General features: G+C 38.7%; 1 protein-coding gene across 1 annotated transcript in view; it reads right to left on the reverse strand.

Moving 5' to 3' along the window:
• ANK2 (ankyrin 2) overlaps positions 1-6,607 on the reverse strand; it is a 210,166-nt gene extending 203,559 nt beyond the window's left edge. The window contains exon 1 of the mRNA XM_053461465.1: positions 6,482-6,607. The gene's annotated coding sequence lies outside the window, so the exon portion shown is untranslated. The remainder of the gene's footprint in view (positions 1-6,481) is intronic.
• Between the last annotated feature and the right edge of the window lie 477 nt (positions 6,608-7,084).

Below are 7,084 nucleotides of genomic sequence, written 5' to 3' on the forward strand. Positions count from 1 at the left end.
GAAAGGGTAAGTGGTAGTGTGGTGGTTGTATCAATGACAAAGAGGTTCTAGCAGCTAAGATGGTGCGGCTTCTCTGAAGAAGTGGGTTTTGAGAGGTTTCTTGAATGTTGGGAGGGAGGGTGAATGTTGAAGGTTCGGTGGAAGTAGATTGAAAAGATGAGGCAGCCCGAGTGAAATCTTGTAGACGAGAAAAGGAAGAGGTGATAAGTGAGGAGGAGAGCCTTAGCCTGTGGGAAGAACGTAAGGATCGAGTAGGAGAGTATTTGCTTATGAGGGCAGAAATGTATGGAGGAGCGGTATTATGGAGGGCCCTATATGTTAGTACGATTTTAAATTTAATTCTAAAGGGAGCCAGTGGAGGATTTCACAGAGTGGGGAAGCAGAAGAGGAGCAGCGTGCAAGGAAGATAAGCCTAGCAGCAGCATTTAAGACAGACTGTAGAGGAGAGAGTCGAGAGGAATGGCAACCAGAAGAGTGTTGCAGTAGTCAAGACATGAAATAAGTGAATGAATCAGAGTTTTTGTGGATTCTTGGGTGAGGAATGGGCAGATGCAAGAGAAGTTTTTAGGTGCAAGTGGCAGAATCTGGCGAGGGACTGAATGTTAGGGATGAAGGAGAGGTTAGAGTCAAGGATGACCCCAAGGCATCGGGCCTGGTTAGTAGGAGAGATAGTTGTGTTGTTAATGGTGATAGAGAATTCGGGTAGTGGAGTGGAGATGGAAGGAGGGAAGAGTTCAGTTGTAGAAAGATTACGTTTCAGGTAGCGTTGTGACATCCATGAAGAAATAGCAGAGAAGCAATTAGTAATACAATAACTATAAGCAAAAGCTTGGTTCACAATGGTTAAGAGATATGTAACTTACATTTAGTAGCCATTGGCAAAATGATAATGATCTTCATGGCTGAACACAGTTGTACACTGGATCAATGGTCATATTAAATGAACGATGTAACAGAGTACAGCTAAGATGAATGTCCAGCAAAAAAGCCACATCTAGGGCCCTAGGGCTATCAGATGGACAGTTTTCCTTTCCTCGCAAACCCTGGCTGTATCCCTCCATGCATTATTAATCCACCCTAACATATGAACTATAATTCTGTTTGGCTCCATGCACAGAGTTACTACCTTGCTTGTTTATTCTTTACTTCCTTGGAAATAATGGTTGACAAGAAAGTATTCTTCCATACCTGATAGAAGTGTGCTTTTTATTGTATATTTACATGAATGCTTTACCGCACTTCCCAACTGTTCTTGCAGCAGATGTAAGGCTACATCTATCTCACTAAGAGTATTCTGCGTATTTCCAATACACTAAGTGATCCCAGGGCATTTCCTGGAGAACTCCACCAATGCAGATCATCATCGAGACAAATCATTTGTAACTCAATCCCATAATGGGATCCCACAGCCATACCGAGTACTCAGTCACAGTCAGTAATAAGGTTACAAAGTTATTTCCTCTATAAATGTTATATTTCACTTTATCACTGTGTTTATCCAATGATATATTTCGCCTATACATAAACAACAAAGCATGATGGTATCAACCAGAAGACTATCTATAACTCTTAAACACTATAGCAATCAGTTCCCAAACAACAGGTTTTAGACTTTTCTTTTCAGCTATTCTGATGATTTTTCTTTTCTCAAAGCCTATTTGCCGCTTATTTTCTGAAGAAAGCTCTTTTTGTTCTGAAAAAACAATAACTTGCGTGGGTTCACTAAATGGGAGAGGACAACATTACAGCTAAACACAAGCACCGAAAAAGTGTTTAAAAAGGGTACAAAAAAACAGTCTGGTCCTTAAGGGGTTAAATTGCTGAAAGAATGCTTTAAAAAATAAACATGCTGACAAAATGCAAAGTGAGCGAACAGAAGAAGAATCTAAATAAAATCAATATTTGGTGTTACCACCCTCTGCCTTCCAAACAGAACCAATTCTTCTAGGTACCCCTGCAAATAGTGTTACGGAACTCGGCAGGTAGGTTGTTCCAAACATCTTGGAGAAGCAACCACAGTAATTTGAGACAGACTCGATGATGTTGGGGTGAGGGCTATGTGAGAGCCATACCATTACTTCCAGGACTCCTTGTTCTTATTGAAGATTGTTCTTAATGACTTTGGCTGCATGTTTGAGGTACAGAATAAATTTGGTGTGTGTGTGTGTCTGTGTGGGTGTATGTGTGTGAATAAATTTGGTGTGTGTGTGTCTGTGTGGGTGTATCTGTGTGTGTGTGTGTGTAAGATTTACTTTGATGTTAATGCAAGTTTTACTCCGACAGACATTAAAAGATAAAACATACCTTTTCTGGGACTAGATTGTTATTTTGACCGTATCCATTTCCTGAAAGGGAGTATAAAATTGCTGTATTAGCACTTAGTGATATGTAAGGAATGTTGTGGAATATCTTGCAGTGTTTTCTCTCGGCGGTACCATACTGTGTGTCTTTTTCTATCATAAACAAGCTAGCCTGCGCGATCCCTGTCTAAAATGCTAACTATGCTTTGGATTATCACGTTAACATCCCATCTTTGATAAACAGTGGCATCTGGGTTTTAAGAGAGTTGATCTACACCGTATTCAAAAACTCCTTCAGACATTTTTGTGGCTGGGCTGATTGCCCGGTGTGTTATAATAACCCGGCAAAGTATTTGGTTCCCGTGGATAACACATTCGTTTTCTTTTGTATTTGATGCTTTCTTTACCACTGAAGATCTACTTCTGGCTATAGAAACTTAAACAGTAACAATGTATAAAAAATGAAAGCAGAATTCTCTCCTGACGCAGATAGAGACAGATTGAAGCTGCTTCATTAGGAGTTTTAAGAACTGCCATAAGCAGTGTTCTTATCCAAAATATATAACAATGGAACAATAATATACAAAAAGCAGGGCTGGATTATCCAAAAAAACAGACTAGACACCTAATGCTCCATATTTTAAGAGTGTCCTGAGAGGTGAAGAAAGGTGCTAATCCCCTTAAAGACCAGGGCCATTTTACTTTATTGGATCAGAGCCTTTTCGTATGTTTGTTTTGTCTTTCTTTAACCATTATTTTCCTCTTTAGAATTTAGTGAACCCACACAAATTATATTTATATATATATATATATATATATATATATATATATATATATATATATATATATATACCACTACATAAGTTATGGTATATATATATTTGGCATATTGATATACATAAGATAATACTTTACTGGGGGAAAAGTTAAACATGGAATTTAAAAATTATATGATATCATTATAATTGAGAAAAAAAATATAAAAAATATATTTTAACTATATTTAAAGTTTTCTAAATTGTTTTAGGTTATTTTTTATATAACCCCTACCTAACCCAATCTAACTAATTACCAACTAACCCCCACCAGTACAACATATAAACGTAAACCTATATATGAAACAGGTAGAAAAAAAATATTTGTGGTGACTACTTTTAATCCATGACGTATTAGGTATGTCATTGGTCCTCTGGGGACATCTTTTCATGATGCACCTAGTGGGTCACTGCCCAAGAAAGGGTTAAATATAGCTTCACCCATTCCATATATTTATCTTATTTACAACTTGTATGCCCTGCACCTTTTCATACAAACCCAGCCTACTCCCAGACTATTCCTTACTTTTGGCCATATCTTCATTGAAGCCCAGCAGCTTGGCCATGAGTTTTCATGAAACATGAAACATAGAATTAAGCTGCATTACAGTTTACTATTACGTGTGATAGAAATACATATCATATATCTGTATCTGCACTGAAAAGCTTGCAGGTTTGAAATGTGGGAAGGAAGTTTGGTTTCAGACCAATTTCTAATTTACGACTACTCTTTGCTTTCTGAACTTCATAATAGATAACCAAATTGGGGTTACGTATAAGGACGCATTATGGCGCAAAGTGAAAAAGTATAGTTACTAACAGAAACATCCCATTGGCTGCTGCTGGAAGAGATTGGCTGGCCCTATATACCGCATAGTATTCACACATTGAATTATGCATTATTCGGGGCAATCTCAACCAATCTTGCTGCAGAAACCTGCCATTGATAGCCCTTCATAATGAATAGCAAAAATAAAACACAACTTTCCTTCCAACTGCGCCTTTAGTGAATAAAGCCCTTTATGTATATGGTAAGTAACCATTCAGCATATTCACATCTATGAAAATGTATGAAATCTAAAATCTTCAATGTTTGAAGATGTTGTTTATGGCTTCATGCATTTTCAGCGTGGCCTGGGCATTTTATGAAGTACACATTATACATACATAACCATCTACCCTTCAAGAATTTAAGCTGTTCATAAACAATGGGATGTCGATCCATCCTGAATATGCAGATACGTTCAGTGGAATCTTTGCTGTGCAAGATGTCCCAAAATACATCCAAAATACATATAATGATCATAGGGTGGAAACTGCCAGAACTAAATGATTATTTATCTTTCAACATAACAAATATGTTACCATTCTATCATCATATATAACCATAGCATAAAATATACAACTTATCAAAACTATCATCATAGCCCAATAACGTTATACAAGCGCAATCTACAAGTGTGGACGCCTTCAAGACTCAAACACAGAGATGAATGGGATGGCAGTTCGCTGCTGGACCGGGCTACCTTATTACCAACAATCCTCTAGGATAAGCTGATTACTGAGAGCTAATCAAGTAATCCTCTACTACAAGGAGTGTGATTTTAGAACATGGTTCATCTTCTATTAGTAGTGATGGTGAGTGCTTCTGTGGTCAGACTGTGTTTAGAGCGCCAGTTTCCAGTAACAGTATCCATATTCAACCACTTTGATGACAAAGAAAGCCAGCTATGCAGCAGACATCATTATTTGGCATTTCCAGAAAAAAAAACCAATAATTTAAAGATGCTCTCAATACCCAATATAAGAAAATGATGGACAGAATAGATACTGATCTGTGCATATCAGCTTGCATTAATAAACGGATAAAAAGAGAAGCAATATATATCTAGATTATTGTATCTATCATTAGTGTATCATTAATTGTATTTGTTTTATATCCATACATTCATATAGGTTTTCTCCCAAACAATAATAGACTGAATCATTAGATGTATGATAAGATATCAGCCACACCCAATAAGCAAAACACACAGGGGCATTATAATCCGTTTCACCATTGCGTAGCTTCTTACGCCACGCTATAACACAGAATAGGAAATGCATTTCTTCACATTGTCCACTTCCAAAATGCACTTTTTTCTTTCGCAATTTGCCACAATTATGTTTTTCTTTTAATTCTCTTAAGTTGTATCCAGCTCTGAAAGTCTGGCCCCTTCTATTCCTGTCGCTCACACTTTTTTACCTTTATCACCTTGTTATATCTCAAATGCAATCTGCTCTCACTGTCCGAATCATTGGCATTCCTTTTACCCTCTTCCCGTAAAGGGTGTATCAAACTACAGAACCAAAGTAACTTTCAGCCACTGCGATCATCACGGAAAATCAAGTGTTGTAAGGATTTACAAGACACCCGGGGAGTGACATCTTCATCGTGATGTTGTTTTGTCATTGATGTGTCCCAAGCTTTCCTATAGTCACACCTCCGGTATTCGTAGGGTTAAATAACGTTTAGTTATGTAAGGAAAACATGCGTGTAACATGAAGAATCGCGCTGCTGCGTAGATGAACGCATACATTATATTATATTGTGTACTTGATTTCTATTGTGTTACTATGATAAACTTAGGCCATTATGTGCTATATGGGAAGGGTGTGGCAGCGCATGCAGATCTGGATCACATATTACTCAGCATAATTCCACAAGAAGTACATTTCATCCAACAATAATGATAAATCACATTGTTCAAGATGTTGGCTTATTAACAAAGTAATGCAAGCTACCTGTAACAGACAAGTTAACACATATAAAGCTATATATATATATATATATATATATATATATATATATATATATACCTACATGCATATACACTTGGGTGTGCTTCATATGAAGGGTTAATACTTGTAGAATTCCACTTGCTACATAAACTACAGAAGGATTGGACTGTATTAAGGTCTGGGGGTCTCAGCATCCTATTTACCAAAACGATCCAGCTTTATGGGCTACAGCAGCTTGTCTAATGACTTCTGTGAAGTGCAGCCCAGACAGCTGATGGGTTCATATCATCACCCAAACACCATTATGTAGAAGACTAATGCACATTATCATAACACAGTACAATGTATCGCTATTCTGTACTGACATTACATACTAATACTATACTTCAAGATAAATCGGACTCCACCTGCAGATGCCTGCTATGTCTATCATGCTCAGGCAGCAAAAGGCTGGTTGATCATGATGGGAACTGTTTCTCACAAATGTACCCGTCACGGTGGGTAATGGAACATCAGACCGTTGTCGGTAAATCACTAATCATCCCTCTTGCCCTCCTTACAGCCTCTATTCACACGATCACTTACTAGGCACCAGCGGCTATGTTGATCCCTGGCAGCAGCTCCAGAACGGGTATAAAGGCCAATGACTGCGCGATCCGCCGCTCCGAAAGCCCCGCAGCATCTAGCATCTACACCATGTGCAGCCGATGCAGCTGCCACTGCCCGTACCGCCCAGCCTATACGGCAGCGACGTCACTTCAGCGAGCACCAGCCAATCGGAGAGCGATCCGCTAAGCCCCGCCCACCCCGCGATCCCATTCTGACAGGTGCAGCATCATCATCATATGGGGGATTTGGTATCCTTGTCAGTCTCCAGCCCCTGCGTGTCAGGTTCCCTTGACATCCGAAAGGGGTCATGGATTATCGATTCGTTGCTTTTAATATGTGTTTCTGACAGCCACTAATCATTGTTAGAGTGAGGGCTATCCCCTGCTAGTGCTTAATGTCACACTGATGGATCTCAAGGTAAACAGATGTATTGATTGGCAGGAGAGAGTGATCGAGGCTAGAAACAAATAAGCAACATTATATCTATATGTAAAGCAAAAAAATATGCAGAAAGGGGGAGAGCACAACCTTAAGATCATAAAAGGCATACACATTCAGATTCCCAGGGTGCTGCTAGAA

This window comes from Spea bombifrons, chromosome 1 (assembly GCF_027358695.1).
Source record: "Spea bombifrons isolate aSpeBom1 chromosome 1, aSpeBom1.2.pri, whole genome shotgun sequence".
Taxonomy (NCBI): domain Eukaryota; kingdom Metazoa; phylum Chordata; class Amphibia; order Anura; family Pelobatidae; genus Spea; species Spea bombifrons.